Source organism: Ricinus communis, chromosome 1 (assembly GCF_019578655.1).
Source record: "Ricinus communis isolate WT05 ecotype wild-type chromosome 1, ASM1957865v1, whole genome shotgun sequence".
NCBI classification, from domain to species: Eukaryota; Viridiplantae; Streptophyta; class Magnoliopsida; order Malpighiales; family Euphorbiaceae; genus Ricinus; species Ricinus communis.
The window spans coordinates 18752245-18770274 of NC_063256.1; the positions used below are offsets into that span (position 1 = coordinate 18752245).

Here is an 18030-nt window from a genome sequence, read left to right on the forward strand (position 1 = left end):
AAACTCAACCATAAATGCACTGACCTCTACTCGACTTCCCATGCACTAACTTTGGTGCTACCAATAAGGCGATACCTGATGTGCTGACAAGACAATTCATGACACGACTGCAACCAGCTCTGCACTAATACTGACTGCGGTGCCCACCATCGAAACAACAATTGAAGCATCCAAGGGCCTGACTGCAGTAATCACTAGGAGAAAGTGGCGAGTCTACCGCGCTTCAGATCTTCCCACTGCCACTGTCTCCATCATGCTCGCCGACGCTGGCTGCACCACCATCCAGCTTCGCCGAGGCCCAGGCTTACGTGAAACACCGGTTGCCGTCCGTGGCATCAAGCCACCCTTTTCTCCCTGATTTTTTTTTCTCTCTCCCCGACACCTCTCTTCCTTTTCTTCTTTCTTTCCTTCCGATATCGACATTAGACCCCCAAACTTTCCTTCTTTACAATTTGGTCCCTCAACTTTTTTAATTACAACAATTTTGCCTTGCAAAATTTTCAATTAACCTCTAAACTTTTCTTTAGCCTTTTAATTTAGCCCCTAACTAATTAATTTGGGCCAAATTAGAATTATTGAAAATACACAATTATATATATACCCTTCGCCGATATATTTATTTATAAAAATACCAAACATACAAATTTCCATTAAAACCCATATTAATGAAATTATACTTTTAATCCTTATGTAAGCAAATATGTGAAACTATGCACATCTCCGACCGAACTGGATCTTCTAAGAAGGGTTCGAGTGAGAGCATGCCTATCGGGACTCAAAGATGGTGAACTATGCCTGAGCGGGCCAAAGCCAGAGGAAACTCTAGTGGAGGCCCCCAGCGATACTGACGTGCAAATCATTCGTTTGACTTGGGTATAGGGGCGAAAGACCAATCGAACCGTCTAATATCCGGTTTCCTCTGAAGTTTCCCTCAGGATAGCTGGAGCTCGGGACGAGTTCTATAGGGTAAAGCCAATGATTAGAGGCATCGGGGGCGCAACGCCGTCGATCTATTCTCAAACTTTAAATAGGTAGGACGGCACGACTGCTTCGTTGAGCCGGGCCACGGAATCGAGAGCTCCAAGTTGGCCATTTTTGGTAAGCGAATCGGCTAGGCAGGGATGAGCCGGGCCGAATGCTGCCCAATCGCACGCTAACCTAGAACCCACAAAGGGTGTTGGTCGATTAAGACAGCAGGAGGGTGGTCATGGAAGTCAAAATCCGCTAAGAAGTTTGTAACAACTCACCTGCCGAATCAACTAGCCCCAAAAATGGATGGTGCTTAAGCATGCCACCTATACCCGGCCGTTGGGGCAAGAGCCAGGCCTTGATGAGTAGGAGGGCGCGGCGGTCGATGCAAAACCCAAGGCACGAGCTCAGGCGGAGCAGCCGTCGGTGCAGATCTTGGTGGTAGTAGCAAATATTCAAATGAGAACTTTGAAGGCTGAAGAGGGGAAAGGTTCCATGTGAACGACACTTGCACATGGGTTAGTCGATCCTAAGAGATGGGGGAAGCCCGGCCAATAGCGTGTTTATGCGCGAACTTCGAAAGGGAATCAGGTTAAAATTCCCAAACCGGGACGTGGTAGCTGACGACAACGTTAAGGGGTCTGGAGACGTCAGCGGGGGCCTCTGGACGATTTGTCTTTTCTATTTAACTGCCCGCCCACCCTGGAAACGATTTAGTCGGAGGTAAGGTCCAGCGGCTGGAAGAGCACTGCACGTCGCGCGGTGTCTGGAAAGCCCCCGGCGGCCCATGAAAATTCGGAGGACCGAGTGCCATCCACACCCGATCGTACTCATAACCGCATCAGGTCTCCAAGGTGAATACCTTCTGGTCAATGGAGCAATGTAGGCAAAGGAAGTCGGCAAAATGGATTCGTAACCTCGGGAAAAGGATTGGCTCGAGGGTACGGGCCCGGGGTCCCGATCCGAACCCGTCATTTGTCGTGATCGCTCAGCCGCTCCCACCATGAGAGCGGGTCACCGCGTGTCGGCCGGGGGATGGACTGGGAACGGCCTCTTCGGGGGCCTTCCCCGAGCGTCGAACAGTCGACTCAGAACAAGTACGGATAAGGGGAATCTGACTGTTTAATTAAAATAAAGTATTGCGATGGTCCTTGCGGATGCTCACGCAATGTGATTTCTGCCGAGTGCTATGAATATCAAAGTGAAGAAATTCAACCAAGCACGGGTAAACGGCAGGAGTAACTATGACTCACTTAAGGTAGCCAAATGTCTCGTCATCTAATTAGTGACACACATGAATGAATTAATGAGATTCCCACTGTCCTTGTCTATTATCTAGCGAAACCACAGCCAAGGGAACGGGCTTAGAGGAATCAACGGGGAAAGAAGACCCTGTTGAGCTTGACTCTAGTCCGACTTTGTGAAATGACTTGAGAGGTGAAGGATAAGTGATGGGCTATTTATACAGCTACAATCTAAGGCAGTGAACCTATCGATGAAGTCTAGCACTCATGGCGAGTATCAAGGTCATATTCCTCGGGAAAGTGAAAACCCAGAGTTACTTCTTTGTTCTCTGTTATATTAGCCTAAAATGAATGATGAATAATTTCTAAACTAACTAATAACTACAAGCTAAGTTCTAAGGGAAATGCAGGAATGAATGGATAAATGAAACAACCAAGACAAGAAAGCAAACCCAAAGGGAACCTAAACTAGTTGGCAATCAAACAATAGATAAAGGATTGATGAGTCCAATTATGCTACCCGTGGATGAATTCTTAACTAAATTTGGTTTCTCTCTCTCGCTCACCGAATTCCTAAACTCAAGAACCTAAAGTTGGAATCTCTTCCTATCGATTGATTCTTAAATTAGCATTAAGCTTTAATCCGCCTCTATTAAGCTTTGTTAATTCTTAATCCAGCTAGTTAATTATCCTTATCTCTAAGTGATTATTAACCAGTTCTTGCTATTCGAAATTCCAATCGCTCTTAATCACATAAAGCAATCTAAATATCACAATTCACAACGTCTCATGAATAATGCATCATCTTATTAATACTGAAAGCAAGAAGGATACAAAACTAGACTCAAACAATCCAACAATTTAGTACTAAGCCAACATAGTAAAGAAATCCCACTAGATTTAATCAATCTAGCTAACCATGTTTATCTTTAAAACAACTAGGAGATAAATTATAATGAAAGAATAACAAAAATGGAACATATACACCCTTTTCTCTCGAATCAGATGAACAGCTCCAAATCTGAATCAGCACTACGATCGGTCTTCCCAATTGCCTCTCGAATTGCTTCACTACTCTTTTGCATTTGGAACCTTGCGATTTCGGGATTCTTCCTCTCTACAACTCTCTCCCGAACTCAGCACTATGCAGAAACCAAACCAGCCGCCAGGGCTCTCTCTCGCTCCTCGCTTGCCCTAGCTCTATAAATAGTTTTCCATAAATATTTATCTCGACGGCCAGTGGTCATGGTCAGGCTGGTCAAGACCGGGTGTCCATCCGTCTTGAAGGTCGGCCGTGAAGTCCGAGCCATGTTGAAGCTTCGGATCTCACCAATTAGGGTTTCTTCATGGTCGTGCCCCCCGCCAGTGCTGAGCCACCACGGGCCTTGTTGGAGGCCGTAGTGGCCTCAAAAATCATGCCCAAAATGCCAATTTCAAGAATCAAAAGCCAATGGTTGGTCACGGCCTTGACCTAGGCTGTGCTCAATGTATGTACTGTGAGCTTTTGTCCGATCTTGATGAATTCCCGTTCGTTTTCGCATGTATTGATCTATAATTGCTCAAATACTAATGATGGTCCTATAAATTCTCCTAGAATGCAAAAGAACACAAAACACGATTGATCTTGGAATAAAAGCACAATAGTTGCTAAGAAAATACGCAATAATATGCAAACAAATATGTATAAAACTATGCACATAAAATCACCCCATACTTAAGCTATTGCTTGTCCTCAAGCAATTAACAACTCTCCTCACAAAACTGCAGTCAGCAAAATCATCCAAATTTCGGGTGGAGAAACAACAACACCCAGGGTCCACCAGGCTTTTCAAAGGCGCATCGTGACCCCACCACAGTGGCAATGAGTATACCATCACATCCGCTTCCACCAAATTGAAAAGAAATATAACTTGGAGGAGTTGATGATGAAGTTTGTCACGTCGACAGAGATAAGATTCCAGTAGACAGACAGTGCTCTTAGAAATTAGCAGGCATCCATCTAAAATTTAGAGAGTCAAATTGGGCAGATTTCTAAGATCTTATGCTGAAAACCCTGAGGATCGCTCCCAAAGACTGTAGTCAAACCAGGAGCATTGCAAGGATGTCACCTTGTGATCAGGTAAGCAATTGTCTAGCTCTCTACCTTTAGCTAATGATGAGGATGTTTGTATACAGGATAAGCGAGCTAGGCAGGAGCCAGAGCCTGAGACAATGGGAGGAGAAAAGGTGGAAGACAGGCGGAAGAGCCCTGTGAGAGAGTACCCACCACCAGTCCCCTACCCTGCTCGACTTAAGCAGGAGAAGGTTGATAAGCAGTTTAGTAAGTTTCTTGACTTGTTTAAACAACTGCGGATTAACTTGCCTTTTGTTGAAGCTATTTCACAAATACCGAAGTATGCAAAGTTCTTAAAGAAAATTTTGAGCAACAAAAGGAAGTTGGAGGATTTGGGACTAGTGACTCTGAACGAGGAGTGTTCGGTTATTCTTCAGAACAAGCTGCCATTCAAAAGACGAGATCCAGGGAGTTTTACTGTTCCCTGTGCCATTGGAAATTTGCCTATTAGTGGTGCATTAGCTGATTTAGGAGCTAGTATAAATTTAATGCCCACTAGTTTGTTTAATAAATTAGGTTTGAATGAACCTAAGTCCACTAGGATGAGCATTCAGTTAGCTGATAGGATTGTAAAGATTCCTAGGGGTATTGTTGAAGTTGTGCTTGTTAAGGTAGACAAGTTTATTTTTTCTGTGGATTTTGTAGTTATGGATATGGAAGGTGAGAGTATTGTGCCTTTGATCCTAGGTAGACCCTTTCTTACAACATCTAGGGTTATAATAGATGTTTGTGATAGAAAGCTTAAACTTAGGGTAGACAAGGAGACCATTATCTTCGACCTAGTTACTACTATGAGACACTCTTTAGACCATGATGCTGTTGTATTTTCTATTGATATTTTGGATGATTTGGTTGAGTCTCATTTACAAGAAATGTTACTTGATGATCCTTTGCAGGTAGCCTTGCAAGGAGAGGAAGAGGAGCTGTCCAACGAGCAAGTGTTGGAGCAGCTCGCTAGTTTGTTGGCTACTGAGCCTAGCTGTTCTACTGATCCTTTTCCTTCTCTTGACAGGTTAGAAGTGCGGAAAGTGAAGTCTTCTTTTGAGGACCCCCCGGCCTTAGAATTGAAGCAGTTGCCTAAGCACTTAGGCTATGGATTCTTGGATGAGGAAGAAAAGTGACTAGTGATTATTGTAGCAGATTTAACACTTGAGGAGCGAGTAAAAAATCTAGATGCGTTCAAGAGGTATAAGAAGGCCTTCGCCTACAAGATTGCTGATATCCCCGGGATCAACCCTAGTTTCTGTTCTCAAAAGATTCTTATGGAGGATAGCTATAGAGCAGTAGTTCAACCACAGAGGCGACTTGACCCGAATATGAAGGAAGTAGTGAAAAAGGAGGTAATTAAGCTCTTAGATGTACGATTAATTTACCCTATTTCTGATAGTTCTTGGGTGAGCCCTGTGCAGGTTATGCCGTAGAAAGGAGGCATGGCAGTAATTCAAAATGAGTAGGATGAGCTAATACCTACACGGATGGTAACAAGATTCCAAGTGTGCATCAATTACATGAGGCTTAATGATGCAACTCGGAAGGATCATTTCCCTCTTCCTTTCATTGATCAGATGTTAGAAGGATTGGCAAGACATATGTTTTACTGTTTCCTTGATGGTTTTTTAAGATATTTTCAGATCCCAATTGCACTGAAGACCAAGAGAAGACAACTTTCACCTGCCCCTACGGGACATTTGCTTATAAACGGATGCCTTTTGGCCTATGCAATGCGCCGGCTACGTTTCAGTGGTGTATGATGGCCATTTTTCATGATATGATCGAGGAGTCGATGGAGGTATTTATGGATGACTGCTCTGTTTTTGGTAATTCATTCTCTCACTGTTTGGCAAATCTAGAACGCATGTTAGCTAGGTGCATTAAGGCTAACTTGGTGCTAAATTGGGAAAAGTATCATTTTATGGTGAGAGAGGGAATCGTTCTAAGGCATAAGATTTCATATGCAGGGATGAAAGTCGATAGAGCTAAAATAGAAACAATATCTAAGCTACCACTCCCTAGTTTTGTTAAGGCTGTTAGGAGTTTCTTAGGCCATGCTGGGTTCTATAGAAGATTTATTAGAAATTGCTCTGAAATTGCTAGGCCTCTTACTCAATTACTAGTTAAGGATGCACCTTTCATTTTTAATGATGCATGTGTGTCTTCTTTTGAGTTATTAAAGAAACTTTTGACCACAGCCCCTATCATGGCTTCGCCTGATTGGGGTCTGCTCTTTGAACTAATGTGCGATGCTAGTGACTATGCAGTTGGAGCTGTGCTTGGATAGAGGTTTGATAAAATGTTCCAACCCATTTATTATGCTAGCAAGATGTTAACAGGAGCCTAAGAACATTACACTACTACAGAGAAGGAGTTGTTGGCTGTTGTTTATGCCTTCGACAAATTCTGATCATACCTCGTCTTATCAAAGACCATCGTCTTCACTGACCATTCAGCTTTGAGGCATTTGTTTAATAAGCATGATGCTAAGCCAAGATTGATAAGATGGATTTATTATTGTAGGAGTTCGACATTGAGATTAGAGATAAAAGGGTACGGAAAATCGCGTGATCACCTATCTAGACTGGAGAATCCGAGCTTGGAAGCACTTGATCAGAGCATGATAGATGATTGATTTCCAGAGGAGCACTTGTATTCATTGAAGGTATATTCTGATTCTCCTTGGTTTTCTGATTATGCTAATTATCTTGTGGCTAGGGTCTTGCCAAAGGGTATGACTTATCAGTAATAGAAGAAATTCTTTGCTGATTTGAAATACTACATTTGGGAAGACCCCTTCCTATATCGAGTGTGTGCAGACCAGGTTATCCGCCGATGTGTTTATGGCAAAGAGAGTCTCCAGATCTTGAGGCACTGTCATGAAGGACCTGCGGGAGGCCATCAAGCAGCGAACCATACTGCTAGGAAGGTGTTGGATGCAGGCTTTTATTAGCCAACTATCTTCCAGGATGCTAGAACCTTTGTTCAGGTTTGCGACGCTTGTCAGCGCTCAGGTAATATCTCTGCTCGTGATGAAATGCCCCAAAACAGTATGCAGACAGTTGAGATATTTGATATTTTGGGTATTGACTTCATAGGATCCTTCCCTTCCTCAAATGGTAATAAGTATATCCTTGTGGCTATTGAGTATTTCTCTAAATGGCCGAAGGCACATGTCTTACCTACTGACGATGCCAGAGTTGTTTGCAGGTTCCTTAAAAGGTTGTTTACTAGGTTCGGCACACCTAGAGTGCTAATTAGTGACAGGGGAACACATTTTTGCAACGCTCAATTGCAGAAGGCACTCAGGCGCTATGATGTAACGCAGCAGTTCTCCACTCTCTATCACCCACAAACCAGTGGGCAAGCTGAGGTTACTAATAGGGGTTTAAAATGTATCTTAGAGAGAATTGTGGGTGTAAGTCGGAAGGATTGGGCCTCGAAACTAGATGATGCATTATGGGCATTTAGAACTGCATATATGACCTCCATAGATTTTACGCCCTATAGGCTGGTTTATGGGAAGTCTTGTCATTTACTTATCAAATTAGAACATAGGGCTCTTTAGGCCCTTAAAACTTGCAATTTTGATTTGATTCTACAGGTAAGGAAAGACAGTGACAACTGGGTGAATTGGAGGATTGGTGTCAACAAGCGTATGAAAACTCCTTAATTTACAAGGCCAAGACAAAGAAGTGGCATGATTAGAGGCTCAAAGGTCCCAAGGAGTTTCAGAGTGGAGATAGAGTATTACTATATAACTCACGTCTTCAGTTGTTCCCAGGGAAGCTCAGGAGTCGATGGTCGGGGCCCTTCGTGGTTAAGCAAGTTTTCCCATATGGCACAGTCGAGCTTCATCATCCCGAGAAGGGTGATTTCAAGGTCAATGGACATAGGCTCAAGGTGTATCACGGAAATTCATTGGAGACTGAGCAGCGGGTTAACATGATTTTATACCTGCAATAATGATTCATATTGAGTCTAGCTAAATGACTCAAGAATAAAAAAGAAGTGCCCTTAGGAGGCATTCCCATTCTAGTTTTATGTTCTTTTCTTCAGTCCACTTTTATGTTATCATTCGTTGCATGCTTGTTGATCTTTAGAACACTTACTTTATATATTAAACATAGTTGTATGAACTTAGGGTTGGAATAACTTATGTCGGATTTTTGGTAATCGGTGAAGTGGGACTTTTCCATTTGATTTATTTACTTGATTCACAGCCTAAATGTGTGCTTATATGTGTCAAATGCAGGTAGGGAGTTCGGCGACTCGAGATGGCGAAGGAAAGCCCGAACTCCACCCTTTCGACCACGGTTTCCATGGCCATCGCGGACTCGACACGGTATGCTCATCGGCCGGTGAGTCAAAGCCCGTGATGAGGAAACACATGTAGAATTTGGGAATTCAACCATTCACCACGGCTTCCGAAGGCATCACAGGTTACATCACCAGGCCGTGCCGGTCACCACGCTCGTGTCCACGCCCGTAATGAAGATACATGTAAAGCACAAAGGAAAATTCAGCCGTCACCACGGCTTTCGAAGGCGGCCAGCAACACCAGGCCGTGCTGACCAGCACGGTCGTGCCCCCACCCGTGACAGATTGGTGCCATAATGCAGCTTTAAGGTTCAGCACGGGCCGGTCAGCACGGCCTTGCCCTCGCCCGTGCTGACCCCCGTGACTATAAAAATGGGAGTTTTCAAAATTTTCCTACCTCCCCCTCTCTAAGCTCCAAGGTGTTGTTTTCTTCCTTATCTCTGATTTTTCTTACCCATCTCAGCAATTTCAAGTAAGTCTCTTCACCTTTTCTTTTATGCATTTATTTTATTTAGGACATGCTAGTATGTTTTGGTAGTTTTACTTTGTTACACTATTTCCATATGACCTCCATTAGATTTAATTTATATTAGTTGCTATGTTTGCTGTGGATTCGACTATGAAATGATAAGTGTGGGATTTGGGAGCAATAAAGTTTATTTATGGCATTTTATTAGGAACAATTGTTAGCATAAATTTGCTTTAGTTGGTGCACGATAAAAGTAGGCTAGAATGTATTTGTTAATTAGTTTATGTAGAAGATTAAGCCTTTTAGTCTTTTGTTAAGTCTAAAGTTTTCTGTTAGTCAAATTATAGCCGTCATGCTGTTTAATTTTTGATAGAATTTCTGATTAACTTGATTTCTTGTTCGAATACTAATGATTCATTGCATTAGGTAATATGAGGGATCGCGATCAATCACGTAGAAAGCAACCGCAACGCGTCGCTACCATCAAGCGCTTGCGTGGCGAAAGAACATCTTCCTCTACTGCACCAGCACCAGAGCTAGCACCAGCACCTCCACCGTAACAGCAACTAGTCCGAGCCCGAAGAGCACTAGTTGCGAATCCACCCGCACCTGGTCGTCGTCCATTATGGACATTTTCTAATGCAGATAACGAAAGTCGATTTCACGTCATGAGATGGAAGCAAGTGATGGCGGGTCGTTGCATTGACTTCGTATCCCTAGAAATAGTGGGATTGGCTCAGGATGTGCGTACTCTGTTCGAAACTCTACCATATGCATGATTCTTCGACATCATTGAGCCAACCTACCGTGAGCTTACGATTGAATTCCTTAGCACCTTTTTCCTGCAGCAACAGATCACAAACTGGCATCAGCTTGATGCAGTTTACTTCATACTTGGGGGAAGGGAGTTTTCAATGTCAGTCCCACAATTCGGCATGCACTTAGGATTATAGACTGAGCAGGAGATCTCAGGGGAGGAGTATCAGGGATGTCTCTACATCATCCCAATATCGTACAACACCATGTGGGACTCATTGGTACTCAGGTCGGAATCGTACTACCCCAGCAGGTCTAAGGCGTTTAGCCTTCCGGATCATCTCTACTATCTCCATACCTTATTAGCTTACACGATTACAGGCAGGAGAGATAGTTTTGGAGTGGTAACACAGACTGATGTCTTCATCCTCTAGGTTATGCAACATCAGAAGAAGCTTGACTTGGGATATTTGTTGGCTCGACAAATCCGTTCATTTATAGTAGACGCCTAGAAGAAGATGCACTGTTGTTTTGGCCCGTATGTAACTAGGTTAGCCAAGAGACTGGATGTATTGGACGACTGTCTATCAAAGCTTTCACAGATTAGTGACATGACTCCACTAGGGATCAGACAGATGATCAACATGCAGATGATCACGGCTACTCAACATCCACATGGTATAGAATACAGGCTCGTGAACATAATAGTCAGGGAGGCTAGAGAGGCAGTGACTAGAGGAGCCCAATATCCGACGGTTGGGATTCCAGATATTAGGATTCCTAACCCAGCCAGGGTGTTTATGCCTACATCTGGAGCCTCATCCTCTTATTTTGTAACGCCATCAAGTGCTCAGATTAGTGCTTTCGCTGACTGACTAGATCGAGTCTGCGATGTACAACAGCAGCACTATACTGAGTTTGCGCAGCAGAGAAAGAAGTTTAGGCAGTTTCAAGAGGAGACTAGGGCACAGTTTCGCGGTTTGAACAATATGCTCCAGCAGCTTATGACAGGGTTGGAGAGGCAAGCCACCCAGACAGACTTAATAGCGGAGCAGATTAAAAAGATGATGGACACTGGAGCACAAAATCAGCGGTTCATCGATGATATGGAGTTCGATCTGGCAGGATGCTTCATGGACCCTGTGCCACCACCGCCCCTTCCTTCAGCGAGTTTCCCTACTCCTCATCCTCCAGCAAATCCAACCAGTGAGGATACGCCATCAGTAGACTACCAGCAGTGAAACAAAAATTTGTGTTATTTTTCTTTTTCCTTTTTCTTTTTATTTTTCTTCCTTTATTTTATTTTATTTTCTTGTCTTTTTACATGTTTAATTTTATGTTATTTCCTTTCATTTTTCCTTTCATGTTAATTTATTTTAGTAGAACACTTTGCTTTGCCATTTTGAAATGCACGCTAAGTATGATCTTCAAGGATTATGATGTGCTAGTTATGTGCTATACCCAGTTTTAATTTTTCTAACACTGTAGACAGTGTTATACTCAAGTGTGGGGTGGGTATCCCTTAATTGTTTAAAGGCAATGATAATGGACTATTCTTAGGATGTTAGGACCTAGGGTTTTCATGACATTCAAGTTTAGTTTATTCTTTCATAATTAATGACTTAATTCATACACTAGTACTGGATTGTCCCTCTTTATCTTCTGTTCTTGAAAGCAATTTCACTGTATTCAATATGTCAATTTGGCCGGGTTAAACCGATGTTACTTGAGTTCCTTGCGAATTTACAACCTTTGACTATGAACTTTGATTATGTCAATCTCGTATTCAATTTATGTGATGATTCAATTGACAAGTCTGGGAACTAATTGCAAATTTTAGTCACTTCAAACATGAGTTTTTGAACAAAAAATTGAGCATCCATTACACATTATGCTCATGACTTTTATTGTTTTAGTGTGCGCTGTAGTTACTTTCGTTTCTAGAATTTTCTCTATAATGCTTGTTGCGGTTACATGAATTTTTGAATACCATTAGATGATTTGGGCAACTTAGGATTTCATCACATCTGGCCAAAAGCCTACCCTTTATTTCCATTAGTCAGCCAGTTTGAGCCTTAACCTTTTCTTCATAATTTACACCTAATCACTACGCATACACCATTCTATACATCTGTCTTTCCTTTCACACTATATACTGAGTAATTATGTGTTATGTTTCTTCATTTATGAGATCATAGTGCCTAACATTGTTTTTAATTCACTTAGTCTTTTCAGCCATTCTTTGATGCTCCCTTCAATCCAAATTGGATATTTATTCTTATTGTTTATGTTACAAACCACAACAACTAGCTATATAATGTTTGTAATATATATACATAGTATATATATATATATATATATATAGAAAAAGAAAGAGAAAAAATTAATTATGACTTACTTCTTAGCTTTTAGCTCTTTTGAATTTAACTCTTGTGAGCATCCTTTACTTCAAATAAGGCTTAGTGAATATTTTTATTATTTAGCACTCAGTTCCTGAAGCATTCATTTCAATTAAGTGCATAATTTTTTAGTATACTTTACACTTCTATCCAAATATTCGTACCTTTACCTCAGCCTCATTACAACCTTTGAAAAGACCCTTTGATTTTGGTATTCAATTATTCACGGTAGCGAAGATGAGATTTATGAGCAAGCTTATGGTAAACAGGTTTTGTGCAGCTGCATTGAGGGAATTCTCTTATTTACTTGTAAACACTATGAGTGATTTGAGAGATTCCTGTGAGGCAATGGTTCTTAGTCTTTAATGCTAATTTGTTATGTAAGTTATGTTTCGAGATTATATTATTATAGTTCTTTCTTAAAGGTGTATAACTTGTTAGTTACTTGAGTTTCATTCTTTATATGTTGAACAAGGTTGAGTTGTGAACTTTAGCATGGATTCTGAGGGGTGATTGTTGCTTGTGCATGTATTGAGTTATTGATTGCTTGAGGACAAGCAAAAGCTTAAGTGTGGGGTGATTTGATAGGCATCATATTGAACATATTTACATGCCCAATTGTTTACATTTTTGTGCATAGTTATCTCATTTTATGCTAGAATCACTTGTCTTTTGGTTCCTTTCACGTTTTAGGTCATTATCGAGGGACATTATCAATAATCGAGGGAAATACGCGCAATTACGGACCAGAATCCATCAAATTAAGCAAGGACAAGCATTCCGAGGTTGAGCATGGCCTGGACTCCGGCCGTGCTGAATTATCAAGTAGATGCCCTCCAAGAGTGCCATTTTGGCACGGTTTCCGAAGCCACCACAGCCTGTGGTGGCTCAGCACCAGCTAGGGCACGACCTGGAAGAAGTCAACAGATGCAGAAGGCAGAGGTCCAGCACGGCATGGACTCCACCCATGTTGATCAGCACAGGCTTGACCGCGGCTGTGCTGAAGGGATTATATAGGCAAAAACGATTTGCTGAATTAGGGTTCGATTTTCTGACTTGATTTCCATTATACAAGCTTAAACCATCTACTTCCAGACTTCAATTCTCAACCTTAGAAGATCATTTCATCAATTAAAGGAAGGATTACATTTGTTTTAACATCAAATTGAAGATCAAGACAAGATTTGGGAACATTCAAGAATCAAATTAGGGTTTACTATTCTAAATTGGGAATTTAGGGTTTCACATCCAACTTAAAGAAGAAGGGTGTACATGACTTTAATTTACTTTTCTGAATCTATTCTTTATTTTGTGTTGCTTATTAGTATGAGTAACTAAATTTTCAAACCCAATTGGGGTTCCTATGTTGTTGGATTAATTTCAATGTTTATGAGATTTTGATTATCAATGTTTGTTTCTTCTTGCTTTCACTATTAATGAGAAATCACTTTAATCATGAGACATTGTGAATTGTGGTATTTAGATTGCTTTATGTAATTGAGGAATTCATTTAGTAATTGGAAATTTGAATAATAAGAACTGGTTAATAATCACTTAGAGATAAGGGTAATTGACTAGTCGGATTAAGAATTAACAAAGCTTAATAGAAGCAGGTTAAACCTTAATGCTAATCGAATAATCGATCGTTAGGAAGAGATTCCAACTTTAGGTTATTAGGTTTAGGAATTCGGTTATCTCGAGAGGGAGACCGAATTCAGTTAAGACTTCATCCATGGGTAATTGCAATTTATAATCAATTTAATCTCTATCTTCACTAAAATCCAATTAACTTAGGTCCCCTAGGGTTTGCTTTTTCCTTCAAGAGTTTTCATAAATCCTTTCAGATTATTTGACATTTAATTAATTGTTTGTTCATATTTAATCATAGCATAACACTTCATTGATTTGTTTAGGTTAGATAACATAAGACACTACAATAGGTCTAGGATCACCCTTTCCCGAGAATACGACCTTGATACTCACCATTTGTGCTAGTCTGCATTGATAGGTTCACTGCCTTAGATTGTAGCTATATAAAAAGCCTATCAAGTTTTTGGCGTCGTTGCCGGGGAAACACGTTTTTGTGTGAACTAGATTGAATTTGTGTTTTTCTTTGTTAATCTAGCCATTTCTATTTTTTTTGTCTTTTCAATTTGTTTTATCCTTTAGTATTATTTATTCTTGTGTTCTTTGGTTGTCGTGTATCCATTTCAGGTAGTTTATGACCAGAAGCTCCAATCCTACTACTGTAGACCCTCTTGTTGAACGAGAGTGATCCCTCCATTTGTTGAGGAACCGTATGCAAGAAGAGAGGAGGCGCAGATAGAGTTTAAAGCTTCTGTGAATTGACCAACAGAGATGGGGGACAACAATTGGGTTGCGGATGAAGCTAGAACTATGAACGAGTTTGCTAGACCTTCTCTTGAGGGGACAAAAATGAGTATATTGCGACCACCTGTCGCAGCCAACAATTTCAAAATGAAGCCAAATGTGATACAAATGGTGCAAAATCATGTACAATTTGGGGGACTGCCGAGCGAGGACCCAAACGCTCACATCGCCAACTTCTTGGAAATCTGCGACACCTTCAAGATAAATGAAACAACTGATGATGCCATTTGGTTGAAGCTGTTTCCTTTCTCTCTGAGGGACTGAGCAAAAAGATGGCTGCAGTCGGTCCCAAACAACATTATCATGACGGAGATCATTGGCTGAGAAATTTCTTTACAAGTACTTTCCTCCAGCTAAGACTGCTAAATTAAGGAATGCCATTTCTTCTTTTGTGTAGATGGAAGACGAGAGCATGTATGATACGTGGGAGAGGTACAAGGACTTGTTGAGATGCTATGCACACCACGGTCTACCAGTATGGATGCAGGTTTAGACCTTTTACAACGGTTTGAACCTTGCTACTTGATGAATGGTTGATGCAACAGCAGGAGAGGCGCTGAACAGTAAGATGCCCGAGCAAGCTCAGAACTTAATAGAGGAGATGGCCATGAATAATTACCAGTGGCAGTCTTCTAGGAGCCGACCAATGAGGCAGGGAGTGGTCAATCAACTAGACTGCACAACAACCTTGGTAGCTCAAGTGGAGCTTTTGACTAAGAAGTCAGACCAGCTTTAGATGCCGGTTCATGAGGCCCAAATAAGCTGTGAATTTTGTAGTGGCCCGCACTACGGTGCAAACTGTAATGCGGGAGGTATGTTTGCTTCGAGTAATAATGCTTCTTCTACTATTTCTGCTGACATTGAACAGGTAGACTACATGGGTAATGCCCCTAGACAGTAGAACAACCCATACAGCAACACATACAACCCCGGTTGGCGTAATCATCCAAATTTCAGGTAGAGAAACAACAATGCCTGTGGTCCACTGAGGGTCTTCGGAGATCGATCAGCCACCACGATGGCAGGCTATACCATCACATTAACACCGGTAAAAGAAATTTAACTTGGAGGAGCTGATGATGAAGTTTGTCACGTCGACAGAGACAAGATTCTAGCAGACAGATAGTGTGCTCTTTGAAATCAATAGGCATCCATCCAGAATTTAAAGAGTCAAATTGGGCAGATTTCTAAGATGTTGTCTGAAAGGCCACAAGGATCGATCCCCAACACAACAGAGTCAAACCCTAGGGAGCGTTGCAAGGTTGTCACCTTGTGATCAGGTAAGCAATTGTCTAGCTCTCTACCTTTAAATGATGATGAGGATGTTTGTATGCAGGATAAGCCAGCTAGGCAGGAGCCAGAGCGTGAGACAATGGGAGGAGAAAAGGTGGAAGACAGGCAGAAGAGCCTTATGAGAGAGTACCAGCCACCAGTCCCCTACCCTGCTCGACTTAAGCAAGAGAAGGTTGATAAGCAATTTAGTAAGTTTCTTGACTTGTTTAAACAACTGCGGATTAACCTGACTTTTGTTGAAGCTATTTCGCAGATGCCGAAGTATGCAAAGTTCTTAAAGGAAATTTTGAGCAACAAAAGGAAGTTAGAGGATTTGGGACTAGTGACTATGAACGATGAGTGTTCGGCTATTCTTCAGAACAAGCTACCACTCAAAAGAAGAGATCCAGGGAATTTTACTATTCCCTGTGTCATTGGAAATTTGCCTATTAGTGGTGCATTAACTGATTTAGGAGCTAATATAAATTTAGTGCCCACTTGTATGTTTGATAAATTAGGTTTGAATGAACCTAAGCCCACTAGGATGAGCATTCAGTTAGCTGATAGGACTGTAAAGATTCCTAGGGGTATTGTTGAAGATGTGCTTGTTAAGGTAGACAAGTTTATTTTTCCTATGGATTTTGTAGTTATGGATATGGAAGGTGAGAGTACTGTGCCTTTGATCCTAGGTAGACCCTTTCTTGCAACATCTGAAATTTTGTAATAGATGTTTGTGATGGAAAGCTTAAACTTAGGGTAGACGATGAGACCATTACCTTCGAACTAGCTACTACTATGAGACACTCTTTAGACCATGATGATACTATATTTTCTATTAATATTTTGGATGATTGGGTTAAGTCTCATTTATAAGAAATGTTACTTGATGATCCTTTGCAGGTAGCCTTGCAAGGAGAGGAGGAGGAGCTGTCCAACGAGCAAGTGTTGGAGCAGCTCGCTAGTTTGTTGGCTACTGAGCCTAGCTGTTCTACTGATCCTTTTCTTTCTCTTGACAGGTCAGAAGTGCGGAAAGTGAAGTCTTCTTTTGAGGACCCCTCGGCCTTAGAATTTAAGAAGTTGCCTAAGCACTTAAGCTATGGATTCTTGGATGAGGAAGAAAAGTTACCAGTGATTATTTTGAGGACCCTCCGGTCATCGCGCTTGGTTGAAAAGCCTGTGGCGCAAAGCTACCGTGCATTGGATTATGACTGAATGCCTCTAAGTCAGGATCCGGCCCAGAAGTGACACGGTTTCCATCGCTCGTTTGCCGACCAGCAGTAGGGGCCTTTGGCCCAAAGGAACATGTCGTTGGCTAAGCGCTTGCGGTGGACGAGCCGTGCGGGTCGCCTTGAATTACAATTTCCATCGGGAGGCGGACTGAATCCTTTGCAGACGACTTAAATATGCGACGAGGTATTGTAAGTGGCAGAGTGGCCTTACTGCCACGATCCACTAAGATTCAGCCCTTCGTCACTCTGATTCGTCCCTCCCCTCCTTGCACATGCAAAATCAAAACCAATTTATTCTTAAAAAAACGGCCCTGAGGTTCCACACTCCAACGTCCAAGAATCCCCCAACTCCCAAGTCCCAAAATCCTAGGTAATTCTACAAACTCAGCGAACTTGAGAACACTTCTAAGTTCTAGCAGTGTTGCATGCAAGTCCCCCACACTATGCAGCACGGGGGCCAAGTACCAAAATCCTAAGTAATTCTACAAATTCAGCGGACTTGAGCACACATCCAAGTTCTATTCTAGCCAGTGTTGCATGCAAGTCCCCCACACTATGGATGCTTAAAGTAATTTCTTAACGCAATGCAGCATAGGGGCCAAGCCTCCTTGCACAGAACCCGGGGACAAGTCACATCATAGCCCAAAAAATCATTTGGACTAAGAATCACGTGCAATGGCATGGGGGTGTGCTCCCAGCCAAAAAGTGCATAATTTTAACTATATTCGGCAAAAAGGTCCCTAAGCAAGCAACTTTGCTTCGAAACTTTCCTTCGCCCGTACTGCGTCGCTGAAAAATCTTGACGGGCCTGTGCTATGTTGCCGAAAAATCTTAACAGGCCCATAGGCGAGGAATCCTTGCGTGCTAGCGCCCATTG

At 42.0% G+C, this 18030-nt stretch overlaps 1 long non-coding RNA gene across 1 annotated transcript; it reads left to right on the forward strand.

Moving 5' to 3' along the window:
• The first annotated feature begins 2308 nt into the window (after nt 1–2308).
• On the forward strand, nt 2309–16679 carry LOC125369502. The gene is made up of 4 exons (XR_007215250.1): nt 2309–2417; nt 7540–7542; nt 15901–15905; nt 16669–16679. It is a non-coding gene; the product is annotated as an uncharacterized LOC125369502 (long non-coding RNA).
• The last annotated feature ends 1351 nt before the right edge of the window (nt 16680–18030 follow it).